This window comes from Phyllobates terribilis, unplaced genomic scaffold, assembly GCF_046119375.1.
Source record: "Phyllobates terribilis strain yellow unplaced genomic scaffold, ASM4611937v1 Scaffold_108__1_contigs__length_5656254, whole genome shotgun sequence".
Taxonomy (NCBI): domain Eukaryota; kingdom Metazoa; phylum Chordata; class Amphibia; order Anura; family Dendrobatidae; genus Phyllobates; species Phyllobates terribilis.
This window is the reverse complement of record NW_027362868.1, coordinates 2025152-2041984: the sequence shown is the minus strand read 5'-3', so window position 1 is coordinate 2041984 and position 16833 is coordinate 2025152. Positions and strand designations below refer to the sequence as shown.

At 45.1% G+C, this 16833-nt stretch overlaps 13 non-coding genes across 13 annotated transcripts; all 13 read right to left on the bottom strand.

Moving 5' to 3' along the window:
* Positions 1 to 864: 864 nt before the first annotated feature.
* LOC141199449 (U2 spliceosomal RNA) lies at positions 865 to 1055 on the bottom strand. Its single transcript, XR_012271201.1, has one exon. It is a non-coding gene; the product is annotated as a U2 spliceosomal RNA (small nuclear RNA).
* A 1118-nt stretch (positions 1056 to 2173) lies between these two features.
* LOC141199448 (U2 spliceosomal RNA) lies at positions 2174 to 2364 on the bottom strand. The gene has a single exon (XR_012271200.1). It is a non-coding gene; the product is annotated as a U2 spliceosomal RNA (small nuclear RNA).
* Positions 2365 to 3482: 1118 nt separating this feature from the next.
* Positions 3483 to 3673, bottom strand: LOC141200272 (U2 spliceosomal RNA). Its single transcript, XR_012271997.1, has one exon. It is a non-coding gene; the product is annotated as a U2 spliceosomal RNA (small nuclear RNA).
* A 1122-nt stretch (positions 3674 to 4795) lies between these two features.
* Positions 4796 to 4986, bottom strand: LOC141200679 (U2 spliceosomal RNA). The gene has a single exon (XR_012272392.1). It is a non-coding gene; the product is annotated as a U2 spliceosomal RNA (small nuclear RNA).
* Positions 4987 to 6106: 1120 nt separating this feature from the next.
* On the bottom strand, positions 6107 to 6297 carry LOC141199447 (U2 spliceosomal RNA). Its single transcript, XR_012271199.1, has one exon. It is a non-coding gene; the product is annotated as a U2 spliceosomal RNA (small nuclear RNA).
* Positions 6298 to 7420: 1123 nt separating this feature from the next.
* On the bottom strand, positions 7421 to 7611 carry LOC141199446 (U2 spliceosomal RNA). Its single transcript, XR_012271198.1, has one exon. It is a non-coding gene; the product is annotated as a U2 spliceosomal RNA (small nuclear RNA).
* Positions 7612 to 8734: 1123 nt separating this feature from the next.
* Positions 8735 to 8925, bottom strand: LOC141199445 (U2 spliceosomal RNA). The gene has a single exon (XR_012271197.1). It is a non-coding gene; the product is annotated as a U2 spliceosomal RNA (small nuclear RNA).
* A 1119-nt stretch (positions 8926 to 10044) lies between these two features.
* LOC141200620 (U2 spliceosomal RNA) lies at positions 10045 to 10235 on the bottom strand. Its single transcript, XR_012272335.1, has one exon. It is a non-coding gene; the product is annotated as a U2 spliceosomal RNA (small nuclear RNA).
* A 1119-nt stretch (positions 10236 to 11354) lies between these two features.
* Positions 11355 to 11545, bottom strand: LOC141200361 (U2 spliceosomal RNA). The gene has a single exon (XR_012272083.1). It is a non-coding gene; the product is annotated as a U2 spliceosomal RNA (small nuclear RNA).
* A 1120-nt stretch (positions 11546 to 12665) lies between these two features.
* Positions 12666 to 12856, bottom strand: LOC141199444 (U2 spliceosomal RNA). The gene has a single exon (XR_012271196.1). It is a non-coding gene; the product is annotated as a U2 spliceosomal RNA (small nuclear RNA).
* A 1120-nt stretch (positions 12857 to 13976) lies between these two features.
* Positions 13977 to 14167, bottom strand: LOC141199443 (U2 spliceosomal RNA). Its single transcript, XR_012271195.1, has one exon. It is a non-coding gene; the product is annotated as a U2 spliceosomal RNA (small nuclear RNA).
* Positions 14168 to 15288: 1121 nt separating this feature from the next.
* LOC141199442 (U2 spliceosomal RNA) lies at positions 15289 to 15479 on the bottom strand. The gene has a single exon (XR_012271194.1). It is a non-coding gene; the product is annotated as a U2 spliceosomal RNA (small nuclear RNA).
* A 1124-nt stretch (positions 15480 to 16603) lies between these two features.
* On the bottom strand, positions 16604 to 16795 carry LOC141200600 (U2 spliceosomal RNA). Its single transcript, XR_012272316.1, has one exon. It is a non-coding gene; the product is annotated as a U2 spliceosomal RNA (small nuclear RNA).
* Between the last annotated feature and the right edge of the window lie 38 nt (positions 16796 to 16833).

Here is a 16833-nt window from a genome sequence, read left to right as displayed (position 1 = left end):
CGGGGGGGGGGTGGAACGAGCAGCTGTCTACCCTTAGCAGGAGGGTTGCTGATTAATTACCTCTCCTGCTGCTGCTGCTGCTGCTGGCTGTCCAGCAGCAGACTGAAGGTGGCTGCTGCTGTGCGCAGGTATATAAAGGCTCAGAGCCTATTATGACACGCGCAGCCAGCGTTCCATTGCCACATTCCGTCTACTGCAGGCGGGATACCTGGATGGCTGAATGTCACTGAGAAGCTCACAGAGACCGCCATAAGCAACAGTTTAAAAGAATGCCACAGACTAATCAACCAAACTTTTTGGGTTGGTTTCTCTTTTATAGTCTGCAGGCATTAAATGAAAGAAGTCAGTGTTCCAGCAGAGGGAGACAACGTTTCAGAAAAGGCATTGTAGCAAACCAAAAAAGAAATTTTAAGCGCAGCAGAGTAACCAGCTCACATACCTGTTAGCTCAGGTGAGTTTAAAAGGCTGCTGTTGATAACAAGGGCATTTGCTAAATAGATGGTGTGTGTGCAACAATATACTGAAAGGTCAATTATATTGTGCAGCTTATCTCACCACCTGTAGTTATTTAGGTGAAAGCTCCAAAATGCTTGCCTAATATGTCTGTTTATCCAAAAGGAAGTATAGAGGGAGAGCTAGATAGATAGCATTGCATTACATTACATTACATGGCAATGCAATGCACAGTTGCTGAAGTTGAACCAAAATGAGCTTGTCATCTGGCTTCTGCAACTTTTAACATGAAAAATCCAATGAGGAGAAGAAAAGCAAAGCCAAAGAGTCCATCCCAAAATCCGACAAACAAGCAAAATGAACAAAAAGCATTGAATTCAATTCTTTCTGATTTTAGAAACTGCATTAAAGAAGGGGTGCACCGGTCCTGGAGATACTGCAATACCAGGTCAATGCGTGGAGTGGACAGAGCAAGCTCTTTTTCCATCTCCCTGTTCTAAAAATCCATTTAATATATGGTCCCCAGATAGGGGACGTATCAGATATTAAACTGATAAGAACAGATACTACACTTGATCTTAGCCAAAAGGCCGAGAAGCGATAACCAGAATTGGTTTCCGACTACGGTGCCACCCAAGGATTCTGAAAAGTCCATTTGTGGAGATGGCCACCTGGACTCCCGTTAAGAAGACATGCTGTCAACCTCTAGATCCCTCACATGCCTGCACTTTTCGGCTTGCTGCTGCTGCAATCCACGCGTTTTAGATCTGCATAACTCCACCTCTTTTAGCACAGTACCCTCAACCCCCGGCTGTTCCCACCCGCCTCAACACCGTTGGAAGGGAGGAGAACCAATTAAGGCGGGGGGGGGGGTGGAACGAGCAGCTGTCTACCCTTAGCAGGAGGGTTGCTGATTAATTACCTCTCCTGCTGCTGCTGCTGGCTGTCCAGCAGCAGACTGAAGGTGGCTGCTGCTGTGCGCAGGTATATAAAGGCTCAGAGCCTATTATGACACGCGCAGCCAGCGTTCCATTGCCACATTCCGTCTACTGCAGGCGGGATACCTGGATGGCTGAATGTCACTGAGAAGCTCACAGAGACCGCCATAAGCAACAGTTTAAAAGAATGCCACAGACTAATCAACCAAACTTTTTGGGTTGGTTTCTCTTTTATAGTCTGCAGGCATTAAATGAAAGAAGTCAGTGTTCCAGCAGAGGGAGACAACGTTTCAGAAAAGGCATTGTAGCAAACCAAAAAAGAAATTTTAAGCGCAGCAGAGTAACCAGCTCACATACCTGTTAGCTCAGGTGAGTTTAAAAGGCTGCTGTTGATAACAAGGGCATTTGCTAAATAGATGGTGTGTGTGCAACAATATACTGAAAGGTCAATTATATTGTGCAGCTTATCTCACCACCTGTAGTTATTTAGGTGAAAGCTCCAAAATGCTTGCCTAATATGTCTGTTTATCCAAAAGGAAGTATAGAGGGAGAGCTAGATAGATAGCATTGCATTACATTACATTACATGGCAATGCAATGCACAGTTGCTGAAGTTGAACCAAAATGAGCTTGTCATCTGGCTTCTGCAAATTTTAACATGAAAAATCCAATGAGGAGAAGAAAAGCAAAGCCAAAGAGTCCATCCCAAAATCCGACAAACAAGCAAAATGAACAAAAAGCATTGAATTCAATTCTTTCTGATTTTAGAAACTGCATTAAAGAAGGGGTGCACCGGTCCTGGAGATACTGCAATACCAGGTCAATGCGTGGAGTGGACAGAGCAAGCTCTTTTTCCATCTCCCTGTTCTAAAAATCCATTTAATATATGGTCCCCAGATAGGGGACGTATCAGATATTAAACTGATAAGAACAGATACTACACTTGATCTTAGCCAAAAGGCCGAGAAGCGATAACCAGAATTGGTTTCCGACTACGGTGCCACCCAAGGATTCTGAAAAGTCCATTTGTGGAGATGGCCACCTGGACTCCCGTTAAGAAGACATGCTGTCAACCTCTAGATCCCTCACATGCCTGCACTTTTCGGCTTGCTGCTGCTGCAATCCACGCGTTTTAGATCTGCATAACTCCACCTCTTTTAGCACAGTACCCTCAACCCCCGGCTGTTCCCACCCGCCTCAACACCGTTGGAAGGGAGGAGAACCAATTAAGGCGGGGGGGGTGGAACGAGCAGCTGTCTACCCTTAGCAGGAGGGTTGCTGATTAATTACCTCTCCTGCTGCTGCTGCTGCTGGCTGTCCAGCAGCAGACTGAAGGTGGCTGCTGCTGTGCGCAGGTATATAAAGGCTCAGAGCCTATTATGACACGCGCAGCCAGCGTTCCATTGCCACATTCCGTCTACTGCAGGCGGGATACCTGGATGGCTGAATGTCACTGAGAAGCTCACAGAGACCGCCATAAGCAACAGTTTAAAAGAATGCCACAGACTAATCAACCAAACTTTTTGGGTTGGTTTCTCTTTTATAGTCTGCAGGCATTAAATGAAAGAAGTCAGTGTTCCAGCAGAGGGAGACAACGTTTCAGAAAAGGCATTGTAGCAAACCAAAAAAGAAATTTTAAGCGCAGCAGAGTAACCAGCTCACATACCTGTTAGCTCAGGTGAGTTTAAAAGGCTGCTGTTGATAACAAGGGCATTTGCTAAATAGATGGTGTGTGTGCAACAATATACTGAAAGGTCAATTATATTGTGCAGCTTATCTCACCACCTGTAGTTATTTAGGTGAAAGCTCCAAAATGCTTGCCTAATATGTCTGTTTATCCAAAAGGAAGTATAGAGGGAGAGCTAGATAGATAGCATTGCATTACATTACATTACATGGCAATGCAATGCACAGTTGCTGAAGTTGAACCAAAATGAGCTTGTCATCTGGCTTCTGCAACTTTTAACATGAAAAATCCAATGAGGAGAAGAAAAGCAAAGCCAAAGAGTCCATCCCAAAATCCGACAAACAAGCAAAATGAACAAAAAGCATTGAATTCAATTCTTTCTGATTTTAGAAACTGCATTAAAGAAGGGGTGCACCGGTCCTGGAGATACTGCAATACCAGGTCAATGCATGGAGTGGACAGAGCAAGCTCTTTTTCCATCTCCCTGTTCTAAAAATCCATTTAATATATGGTCCCCAGATAGGGGACGTATCAGATATTAAACTGATAAGAACAGATACTACACTTGATCTTAGCCAAAAGGCCGAGAAGCGATAACCAGAATTGGTTTCCGACTACGGTGCCACCCAAGGATTCTGAAAAGTCCATTTGTGGAGATGGCCACCTGGACTCCCGTTAAGAAGACATGCTGTCAACCTCTAGATCCCTCACATGCCTGCACTTTTCGGCTTGCTGCTGCTGCAATCCACGTGTTTTAGATCTGCATAACTCCACCTCTTTTAGCACAGTACCCTCAACCCCCGGCTGTTCCCACCCGCCTCAACACCGTTGGAAGGGAGGAGAACCAATTAAGGCGGGGGGGGGGGGTGGAACGAGCAGCTGTCTACCCTTAGCAGGAGGGTTGCTGATTAATTACCTCTCCTGCTGCTGCTGCTGCTGGCTGTCCAGCAGCAGACTGAAGGTGGCTGCTGCTGTGCGCAGGTATATAAAGGCTCAGAGCCTATTATGACACGCGCAGCCAGCGTTCCATTGCCACATTCCGTCTACTGCAGGCGGGATACCTGGATGGCTGAATGTCACTGAGAAGCTCACAGAGACCGCCATAAGCAACAGTTTAAAAGAATGCCACAGACTAATCAACCAAACTTTTTGGGTTGGTTTCTCTTTTATAGTCTGCAGGCATTAAATGAAAGAAGTCAGTGTTCCAGCAGAGGGAGACAACGTTTCAGAAAAGGCATTGTAGCAAACCAAAAAAGAAATTTTAAGCGCAGCAGAGTAACCAGCTCACATACCTGTTAGCTCAGGTGAGTTTAAAAGGCTGCTGTTGATAACAAGGGCATTTGCTAAATAGATGGTGTGTGTGCAACAATATACTGAAAGGTCAATTATATTGTGCAGCTTATCTCACCACCTGTAGTTATTTAGGTGAAAGCTCCAAAATGCTTGCCTAATATGTCTGTTTATCCAAAAGGAAGTATAGAGGGAGAGCTAGATAGATAGCATTGCATTACATTACATTACATGGCAATGCAATGCACAGTTGCTGAAGTTGAACCAAAATGAGCTTGTCATCTGGCTTCTGCAACTTTTAACATGAAAAATCCAATGAGGAGAAGAAAAGCAAAGCCAAAGAGTCCATCCCAAAATCCGACAAACAAGCAAAATGAACAAAAAGCATTGAATTCAATTCTTTCTGATTTTAGAAACTGCATTAAAGAAGGTGTGCACCGGTCCTGGAGATACTGCAATACCAGGTCAATGCGTGGAGTGGACAGAGCAAGCTCTTTTTCCATCTCCCTGTTCTAAAAATCCATTTAATATATGGTCCCCAGATAGGGGACGTATCAGATATTAAACTGATAAGAACAGATACTACACTTGATCTTAACCAAAAGGCCGAGAAGCGATAACCAGAATTGGTTTCCGACTACGGTGCCACCCAAGGATTCTGAAAAGTCCATTTGTGGAGATGGCCACCTGGACTCCCGTTAAGAAGACATGCTGTCAACCTCTAGATCCCTCACATGCCTGCACTTTTCGGCTTGCTGCTGCTGCAATCCACGCGTTTTAGATCTGCATAACTCCACCTCTTTTAGCACAGTACCCTCAACCCCCGGCTGTTCCCACCCGCCTCAACACCGTTGGAAGGGAGGAGAACCAATTAAGGCGGGGGGGGGGTGGAACGAGCAGCTGTCTACCCTTAGCAGGAGGGTTGCTGATTAATTACCTCTCCTGCTGCTGCTGCTGCTGGCTGTCCAGCAGCAGACTGAAGGTGGCTGCTGCTGTGCGCAGGTATATAAAGGCTCAGAGCCTATTATGACACGCGCAGCCAGCGTTCCATTGCCACATTCCGTCTACTGCAGGCGGGATACCTGGATGGCTGAATGTCACTGAGAAGCTCACAGAGACCGCCATAAGCAACAGTTTAAAAGAATGCCACAGACTAATCAACCAAACTTTTTGGGTTGGTTTCTCTTTTATAGTCTGCAGGCATTAAATGAAAGAAGTCAGTGTTCCAGCAGAGGGAGACAACGTTTCAGAAAAGGCATTGTAGCAAACCAAAAAAGAAATTTTAAGCGCAGCAGAGTAACCAGCTCACATACCTGTTAGCTCAGGTGAGTTTAAAAGGCTGCTGTTGATAACAAGGGCATTTGCTAAATAGATGGTGTGTGTGCAACAATATACTGAAAGGTCAATTATATTGTGCAGCTTATCTCACCACCTGTAGTTATTTAGGTGAAAGCTCCAAAATGCTTGCCTAATATGTCTGTTTATCCAAAAGGAAGTATAGAGGGAGAGCTAGATAGATAGCATTGCATTACATTACATTACATGGCAATGCAATGCACAGTTGCTGAAGTTGAACCAAAATGAGCTTGTCATCTGGCTTCTGCAACTTTTAACATGAAAAATCCAATGAGGAGAAGAAAAGCAAAGCCAAAGAGTCCATCCCAAAATCCGACAAACAAGCAAAATGAACAAAAAGCATTGAATTCAATTCTTTCTGATTTTAGAAACTGCATTAAAGAAGGGGTGCACCGGTCCTGGAGATACTGCAATACCAGGTCAATGCGTGGAGTGGACAGAGCAAGCTCTTTTTCCATCTCCCTGTTCTAAAAATCCATTTAATATATGGTCCCCAGATAGGGGACGTATCAGATATTAAACTGATAAGAACAGATACTACACTTGATCTTAGCCAAAAGGCCGAGAAGCGATAACCAGAATTGGTTTCCGACTACGGTGCCACCCAAGGATTCTGAAAAGTCCATTTGTGGAGATGGCCACCTGGACTCCCGTTAAGAAGACATGCTGTCAACCTCTAGATCCCTCACATGCCTGCACTTTTCGGCTTGCTGCTGCTGCAATCCACGCGTTTTAGATCTGCATAACTCCACCTCTTTTAGCACAGTACCCTCAACCCCCGGCTGTTCCCACCCGCCTCAACACCGTTGGAAGGGAGGAGAACCAATTAAGGCGGGGGGGGGGGGGTGGAACGAGCAGCTGTCTACCCTTAGCAGGAGGGTTGCTGATTAATTACCTCTCCTGCTGCTGCTGCTGCTGGCTGTCCAGCAGAAGACTGAAGGTGGCTGCTGCTGTGCGCAGGTATATAAAGGCTCAGAGCCTATTATGACACGCGCAGCCAGCGTTCCATTGCCACATTCCGTCTACTGCAGGCGGGATACCTGGATGGCTGAATGTCACTGAGAAGCTCACAGAGACCGCCATAAGCAACAGTTTAAAAGAATGCCACAGACTAATCAACCAAACTTTTTGGGTTGGTTTCTCTTTTATAGTCTGCAGGCATTAAATGAAAGAAGTCAGTGTTCCAGCAGAGGGAGACAACGTTTCAGAAAAGGCATTGTAGCAAACCAAAAAAGAAATTTTAAGCGCAGCAGAGTAACCAGCTCACATACCTGTTAGCTCAGGTGAGTTTAAAAGGCTGCTGTTGATAACAAGGGCATTTGCTAAATAGATGGTGTGTGTGCAACAATATACTGAAAGGTCAATTATATTGTGCAGCTTATCTCACCACCTGTAGTTATTTAGGTGAAAGCTCCAAAATGCTTGCCTAATATGTCTGTTTATCCAAAAGGAAGTATAGAGGGAGAGCTAGATAGATAGCATTGCATTACATTACATTACATGGCAATGCAATGCACAGTTGCTGAAGTTGAACCAAAATGAGCTTGTCATCTGGCTTCTGCAACTTTTAACATGAAAAATCCAATGAGGAGAAGAAAAGCAAAGCCAAAGAGTCCATCCCAAAATCCGACAAACAAGCAAAATGAACAAAAAGCATTGAATTCAATTCTTTCTGATTTTAGAAACTGCATTAAAGAAGGGGTGCACCGGTCCTGGAGATACTGCAATACCAGGTCAATGCGTGGAGTGGACAGAGCAAGCTCTTTTTCCATCTCCCTGTTCTAAAAATCCATTTAATATATGGTCCCCAGATAGGGGACGTATCAGATATTAAACTGATAAGAACAGATACTACACTTGATCTTAGCCAAAAGGCCGAGAAGCGATAACCAGAATTGGTTTCCGACTACGGTGCCACCCAAGGATTCTGAAAAGTCCATTTGTGGAGATGGCCACCTGGACTCCCGTTAAGAAGACATGCTGTCAACCTCTAGATCCCTCACATGCCTGCACTTTTCGGCTTGCTGCTGCTGCAATCCACGCGTTTTAGATCTGCATAACTCCACCTCTTTTAGCACAGTACCCTCAACCCCCGGCTGTTCCCACCCGCCTCAACACCGTTGGAAGGGAGGAGAACCAATTAAGGCGGGGGGGGGGGGGTGGAACGAGCAGCTGTCTACCCTTAGCAGGAGGGTTGCTGATTAATTACCTCTCCTGCTGCTGCTGCTGCTGGCTGTCCAGCAGCAGACTGAAGGTGGCTGCTGCTGTGCGCAGGTATATAAAGGCTCAGAGCCTATTATGACACGCGCAGCCAGCGTTCCATTGCCACATTCCGTCTACTGCAGGCGGGATACCTGGATGGCTGAATGTCACTGAGAAGCTCACAGAGACCGCCATAAGCAACAATTTAAAAGAATGCCACAGACTAATCAACCAAACTTTTTGGGTTGGTTTCTCTTTTATAGTCTGCAGGCATTAAATGAAAGAAGTCAGTGTTCCAGCAGAGGGAGACAACGTTTCAGAAAAGGCATTGTAGCAAACCAAAAAAGAAATTTTAAGCGCAGCAGAGTAACCAGCTCACATACCTGTTAGCTCAGGTGAGTTTAAAAGGCTGCTGTTGATAACAAGGGCATTTGCTAAATAGATGGTGTGTGTGCAACAATATACTGAAAGGTCAATTATATTGTGCAGCTTATCTCACCACCTGTAGTTATTTAGGTGAAAGCTCCAAAATGCTTGCCTAATATGTCTGTTTATCCAAAAGGAAGTATAGAGGGAGAGCTAGATAGATAGCATTGCATTACATTACATTACATGGCAATGCAATGCACAGTTGCTGAAGTTGAACCAAAATGAGCTTGTCATCTGGCTTCTGCAACTTTTAACATGAAAAATCCAATGAGGAGAAGAAAAGCAAAGCCAAAGAGTCCATCCCAAAATCCGACAAACAAGCAAAATGAACAAAAAGCATTGAATTCAATTCTTTCTGATTTTAGAAACTGCATTAAAGAAGGGGTGCACCGGTCCTGGAGATACTGCAATACCAGGTCAATGCGTGGAGTGGACAGAGCAAGCTCTTTTTCCATCTCCCTGTTCTAAAAATCCATTTAATATATGGTCCCCAGATAGGGGACGTATCAGATATTAAACTGATAAGAACAGATACTACACTTGATCTTAGCCAAAAGGCCGAGAAGCGATAACCAGAATTGGTTTCCGACTACGGTGCCACCCAAGGATTCTGAAAAGTCCATTTGTGGAGATGGCCACCTGGACTCCCGTTAAGAAGACATGCTGTCAACCTCTAGATCCCTCACATGCCTGCACTTTTCGGCTTGCTGCTGCTGCAATCCACGCGTTTTAGACCTGCATAACTCCACCTCTTTTAGCACAGTACCCTCAACCCCCGGCTGTTCCCACCCGCCTCAACACCGTTGGAAGGGAGGAGAACCAATTAAGGCGGGGGGGGGTGGAACGAGCAGCTGTCTACCCTTAGCAGGAGGGTTGCTGATTAATTACCTCTCCCGCTGCTGCTGCTGCTGGCTGTCCAGCAGCAGACTGAAGGTGGCTGCTGCTGTGCGCAGGTATATAAAGGCTCAGAGCCTATTATGACACGCGCAGCCAGCGTTCCATTGCCACATTCCGTCTACTGCAGGCGGGATACCTGGATGGCTGAATGTCACTGAGAAGCTCACAGAGACCGCCATAAGCAACAGTTTAAAAGAATGCCACAGACTAATCAACCAAACTTTTTGGGTTGGTTTCTCTTTTATAGTCTGCAGGCATTAAATGAAAGAAGTCAGTGTTCCAGCAGAGGGAGACAACGTTTCAGAAAAGGCATTGTAGCAAACCAAAAAAGAAATTTTAAGCGCAGCAGAGTAACCAGCTCACATACCTGTTAGCTCAGGTGAGTTTAAAAGGCTGCTGTTGATAACAAGGGCATTTGCTAAATAGATGGTGTGTGTGCAACAATATACTGAAAGGTCAATTATATTGTGCAGCTTATCTCACCACCTGTAGTTATTTAGGTGAAAGCTCCAAAATGCTTGCCTAATATGTCTGTTTATCCAAAAGGAAGTATAGAGGGAGAGCTAGATAGATAGCATTGCATTACATTACATTACATGGCAATGCAATGCACAGTTGCTGAAGTGGAACCAAAATGAGCTTGTCATCTGGCTTCTGCAACTTTTAACATGAAAAATCCAATGAGGAGAAGAAAAGCAAAGCCAAAGAGTCCATCCCAAAATCCGACAAACAAGCAAAATGAACAAAAAGCATTGAATTCAATTCTTTCTGATTTTAGAAACTGCATTAAAGAAGGGGTGCACCGGTCCTGGAGATACTGCAATACCAGGTCAATGCGTGCAGTGGACAGAGCAAGCTCTTTTTCCATCTCCCTGTTCTAAAAATCCATTTAATATATGGTCCCCAGATAGGGGACGTATCAGATATTAAACTGATAAGAACAGATACTACACTTGATCTTAGCCAAAAGGCCGAGAAGCGATAACCAGAATTGGTTTCCGACTACGGTGCCACCCAAGGATTCTGAAAAGTCCATTTGTGGAGATGGCCACCTGGACTCCCGTTAAGAAGACATGCTGTCAACCTCTAGATCCCTCACATGCCTGCACTTTTCGGCTTGCTGCTGCTGCAATCCACGCGTTTTAGATCTGCATAACTCCACCTCTTTTAGCACAGTACCCTCAACCCCCGGCTGTTCCCACCCGCCTCAACACCGTTGGAAGGGAGGAGAACCAATTAAGGCGGGGGGGGGGTGGAACGAGCAGCTGTCTACCCTAGCAGGAGGGTTGCTGATTAATTACCTCTCCTGCTGCTGCTGCTGCTGGCTGTCCAGCAGCAGACTGAAGGTGGCTGCTGCTGTGCGCAGGTATATAAAGGCTCAGAGCCTATTATGACACGCGCAGCCAGCGTTCCATTGCCACATTCCGTCTACTGCAGGCGGGATACCTGGATGGCTGAATGTCACTGAGAAGCTCACAGAGACCGCCATAAGCAACAGTTTAAAAGAATGCCACAGACTAATCAACCAAACTTTTTGGGTTGGTTTCTCTTTTATAGTCTGCAGGCATTAAATGAAAGAAGTCAGTGTTCCAGCAGAGGGAGACAACGTTTCAGAAAAGGCATTGTAGCAAACCAAAAAAGAAATTTTAAGCGCAGCAGAGTAACCAGCTCACATACTTGTTAGCTCAGGTGAGTTTAAAAGGCTGCTGTTGATAACAAGGGCATTTGCTAAATAGATGGTGTGTGTGCAACAATATACTGAAAGGTCAATTATATTGTGCAGCTTATCTCACCACCTGTAGTTATTTAGGTGAAAGCTCCAAAATGCTTGCCTAATATGTCTGTTTATCCAAAAGGAAGTATAGAGGGAGAGCTAGATAGATAGCATTGCATTACATTACATTACATGGCAATGCAATGCACAGTTGCTGAAGTTGAACCAAAATGAGCTTGTCATCTGGCTTCTGCAACTTTTAACATGAAAAATCCAATGAGGAGAAGAAAAGCAAAGCCAAAGAGTCCATCCCAAAATCCGACAAACAAGCAAAATGAACAAAAAGCATTGAATTCAATTCTTTCTGATTTTAGAAACTGCATTAAAGAAGGGGTGCACCGGTCCTGGAGATACTGCAATACCAGGTCAATGCGTGGAGTGGACAGAGCAAGCTCTTTTTCCATCTCCCTGTTCTAAAAATCCATTTAATATATGGTCCCCAGATAGGGGACATATCAGATATTAAACTGATAAGAACAGATACTACACTTGATCTTAGCCAAAAGGCCGAGAAGCGAAAACCAGAATTGGTTTCCGACTACGGTGCCACCCAAGGATTCTGAAAAGTCCATTTGTGGAGATGGCCACCTGGACTCCCGTTAAGAAGACATGCTGTCAACCTCTAGATCCCTCACATGCCTGCACTTTTCGGCTTGCTGCTGCTGCAATCCACGCGTTTTAGATCTGCATAACTCCACCTCTTTTAGCACAGTACCCTCAACCCCCGGCTGTTCCCACCCGCCTCAACACCGTTGGAAGGGAGGAGAACCAATTAAGGCGGGGGGGGGGTGGAACGAGCAGCTGTCTACCCTTAGCAGGAGGGTTGCTGATTAATTACCTCTCCTGCTGCTGCTGCTGCTGGCTGTCCAGCAGCAGACTGAAGGTGGCTGCTGCTGTGAGCAGGTATATAAAGGCTCAGAGCCTATTATGACACGCGCAGCCAGCGTTCCATTGCCACATTCCGTCTACTGCAGGCGGGATACCTGGATGGCTGAATGTCACTGAGAAGCTCACAGAGACCGCCATAAGCAACAGTTTAAAAGAATGCCACAGACTAATCAACCAAACTTTTTGGGTTGGTTTCTCTTTTATAGTCTGCAGGCATTAAATGAAAGAAGTCAGTGTTCCAGCAGAGGGAGACAACGTTTCAGAAAAGGCATTGTAGCAAACCAAAAAAGAAATTTTAAGCGCAGCAGAGTAACCAGCTCACATACCTGTTAGCTCAGGTGAGTTTAAAAGGCTGCTGTTGATAACAAGGGCATTTGCTAAATAGATGGTGTGTGTGCAACAATATACTGAAAGGTCAATTATATTGTGCAGCTTATCTCACCACCTGTAGTTATTTAGGTGAAAGCTCCAAAATGCTTGCCTAATATGTCTGTTTATCCAAAAGGAAGTATAGAGGGAGAGCTAGATAGATAGCATTGCATTACATTACATTACATGGCAATGCAATGCACAGTTGCTGAAGTTGAACCAAAATGAGCTTGTCATCTGGCTTCTGCAACTTTTAACATGAAAAATCCAATGAGGAGAAGAAAAGCAAAGCCAAAGAGTCCATCCCAAAATCCGACAAACAAGCAAAATGAACAAAAAGCATTGAATTCAATTCTTTCTGATTTTAGAAACTGCATTAAAGAAGGGGTGCACCGGTCCTGGAGATACTGCAATACCAGGTCAATGCGTGGAGTGGACAGAGCAAGCTCTTTTTCCATCTCCCTGTTCTAAAAATCCATTTAATATATGGTCCCCAGATAGGGGACGTATCAGATATTAAACTGATAAGAACAGATACTACACTTGATCTTAGCCAAAAGGCCGAGAAGCGATAACCAGAATTGGTTTCCGACTACGGTGCCACCCAAGGATTCTGAAAAGTCCATTTGTGGAGATGGCCACCTGGACTCCCGTTAAGAAGACATGCTGTCAACCTCTAGATCCCTCACATGCCTGCACTTTTCGGCTTGCTGCTGCTGCAATCCACGCGTTTTAGATCTGCATAACTCCACCTCTTTTAGCACAGTACCCTCAACCCCCGGCTGTTCCCACCCGCCTCAACACCGTTGGAAGGGAGGAGAACCAATTAAGGCGGGGGGGGGGTGGAACGAGCAGCTGTCTACCCTTAGCAGGAGGGTTGCTGATTAATTACCTCTCCTGCTGCTGCTGCTGCTGGCTGTCCAGCAGCAGACTGAAGGTGGCTGCTGCTGTGCGCAGGTATATAAAGGCTCAGAGCCTATTATGACACGCGCAGCCAGCGTTCCATTGCCACATTCCGTCTACTGCAGGCGGGATACCTGGATGGCTGAATGTCACTGAGAAGCTCACAGAGACCGCCATAAGCAACAGTTTAAAAGAATGCCACAGACTAATCAACCAAACTTTTTGGGTTGGTTTCTCTTTTATAGTCTGCAGGCATTAAATGAAAGAAGTCAGTGTTCCAGCAGAGGGAGACAACGTTTCAGAAAAGGCATTGTAGCAAACCAAAAAAGAAATTTTAAGCGCAGCAGAGTAACCAGCTCACATACCTGTTAGCTCAGGTGAGTTTAAAAGGCTGCTGTTGATAACAAGGGCATTTGCTAAATAGATGGTGTGTGTGCAACAATATACTGAAAGGTCAATTATATTGTGCAGCTTATCTCACCACCTGTAGTTATTTAGGTGAAAGCTCCAAAATGCTTGCCTAATATGTCTGTTTATCCAAAAGGAAGTATAGAGGGAGAGCTCGATAGATAGCATTGCATTACATTACATTACATGGCAATGCAATGCACAGTTGCTGAAGTTGAACCAAAATGAGCTTGTCATCTGGCTTCTGCAACTTTTAACATGAAAAATCCAATGAGGAGAAGAAAAGCAAAGCCAAAGAGTCCATCCCAAAATCCGACAAACAAGCAAAATGAACAAAAAGCATTGAATTCAATTCTTTCTGATTTTAGAAACTGCATTAAAGAAGGGGTGCACCGGTCCTGGAGATACTGCAATACCAGGTCAATGCGTGGAGTGGACAGAGCAAGCTCTTTTTCCATCTCCCTGTTCTAAAAATCCATTTAATATATGGTCCCCAGATAGGGGACGTATCAGATATTAAACTGATAAGAACAGATACTACACTTGATCTTAGCCAAAAGGCCGAGAAGCGATAACCAGAATTGGTTTCCGACTACGGTGCCACCCAAGGATTCTGAAAAGTCCATTTGTGGAGATGGCCACCTGGACTCCCGTTAAGAAGACATGCTGTCAACCTCTAGATCCCTCACATGCCTGCACTTTTCGGCTTGCTGCTGCTGCAATCCACGCGTTTTAGATCTGCATAACTCCACCTCTTTTAGCACAGTACCCTCAACCCCCGGCTGTTCCCACCCGCCTCAACACCGTTGGAAGGGAGGAGAACCAATTAAGGCGGGGGGGGGGGTGGAACGAGCAGCTGTCTACCCTTAGCAGGAGGGTTGCTGATTAATTACCTCTCCTGCTGCTGCTGCTGCTGGCTGTCCAGCAGCAGACTGAAGGTGGCTGCTGCTGTGCGCAGGTATATAAAGGCTCAGAGCCTAATATGACACGCGCAGCCAGCGTTCCATTGCCACATTCCGTCTACTGCAGGCGGGATACCTGGATGGCTGAATGTCACTGAGAAGCTCACAGAGACCGCCATAAGCAACAGTTTAAAAGAATGCCACAGACTAATCAACCAAACTTTTTGGGTTGGTTTCTCTTTTATAGTCTGCAGGCATTAAATGAAAGAAGTCAGTGTTCCAGCAGAGGGAGACAACGTTTCAGAAAAGGCATTGTAGCAAACCAAAAAAGAAATTTTAAGCGCAGCAGAGTAACCAGCTCACATACCTGTTAGCTCAGGTGAGTTTAAAAGGCTGCTGTTGATAACAAGGGCATTTGCTAAATAGATGGTGTGTGTGCAACAATATACTGAAAGGTCAATTATATTGTGCAGCTTATCTCACCACCTGTAGTTATTTAGGTGAAAGCTCCAAAATGCTTGCCTAATATGTCTGTTTATCCAAAAGGAAGTATAGAGGGAGAGCTAGATAGATAGCATTGCATTACATTACATTACATGGCAATGCAATGCACAGTTGCTGAAGTTGAACCAAAATGAGCTTGTCATTTGGCTTCTGCAACTTTTAACATGAAAAATCCAATGAGGAGAAGAAAAGCAAAGCCAAAGAGTCCATCCCAAAATCCGACAAACAAGCAAAATGAACAAAAAGCATTGAATTCAATTCTTTCTGATTTTAGAAACTGCATTAAAGAAGGGGTGCACCGGTCCTGGAGATACTGCAATACCAGGTCAATGCGTGGAGTGGACAGAGCAAGCTCTTTTTCCATCTCCCTGTTCTAAAAATCCATTTAATATATGGTCCCCAGATAGGGGACGTATCAGATATTAAACTGATAAGAACAGATACTACACTTGATCTTAGCCAAAAGGCCGAGAAGCGATAACCAGAATTGGTTTCCGACTACGGTGCCACCCAAGGATTCTGAAAAGTCCATTTGTGGAGATGGCCACCTGGACTCCCGTTAAGAAGACATGCTGTCAACCTCTAGATCCCTCACATGCCTGCACTTTTCGGCTTGCTGCTGCTGCAATCCACGCGTTTTAGATCTGCATAACTCCACCTCTTTTAGCACAGTACCCTCAACCCCCGGCTGTTCCCACCCGCCTCAACACCGTTGGAAGGGAGGAGAACCAATTAAGGCGGGGGGGGGGGGGGTGGAACGAGCAGCTGTCTACCCTTAGCAGGAGGGTTGCTGATTAATTACCTCTCCTGCTGCTGCTGCTGCTGGCTGTCCAGCAGCAGACTGAAGGTGGCTGCTGCTGTGCGCAGGTATATAAAGGCTCAGAGCCTATTATGACACGCGCAGCCAGCGTTCCATTGCCACATTCCGTCTACTGCAGGCGGGATACCTGGATGGCTGAATGTCACTGAGAAGCTCACAGAGACCGCCATAAGCAACAGTTTAAAAGAATGCCACAGACTAATCAACCAAACTTTTTGGGTTGGTTTCTCTTTTATAGTCTGCAGGCATTAAATGAAAGAAGTCAGTGTTCCAGAAGAGGGAGACAACGTTTCAGAAAAGGCATTGTAGCAAACCAAAAAAGAAATTTTAAGCGCAGCAGAGTAACCAGCTCACATACCTGTTAGCTCAGGTGAGTTTAAAAGGCTGCTGTTGATAACAAGGGCATTTGCTAAATAGATGGTGTGTGTGCAACAATATACTGAAAGGTCAATTATATTGTGCAGCTTATCTCACCACCTGTAGTTATTTAGGTGAAAGCTCCAAAATGCTTGCCTAATATGTCTGTTTATCCAAAAGGAAGTATAGAGGGAGAGCTAGATAGATAGCATTGCATTACATTACATTACATGGCAATGCAATGCACAGTTGCTGAAGTTGAACCAAAATGAGCTTGTCATCTGGCTTCTGCAACTTTTAACATGAAAAATCCAATGAGGAGAAGAAAAGCAAAGCCAAAGAGTCCATCCCAAAATCCGACAAACAAGCAAAATGAACAAAAAGCATTGAATTCAATTCTTTCTGATTTTAGAAACTGCATTAAAGAAGGGGTGCACCGGTCCTGGAGATACTGCAATACCAGGTCAATGCGTGGAGTGGACAGAGCAAAGCTCTTTTTCCATCTCCCTGTTCTAAAAATCCATTTAATATATGGTCCCCAGATAGGGGACGTATCAGATATTAAACTGATAAGAACAGATACTACACTTGATCTTAGCCAAAAGGCCGAGAAGCGATAACCAGAATTGGTTTCCGACTACGGTGCCACCCAAGGA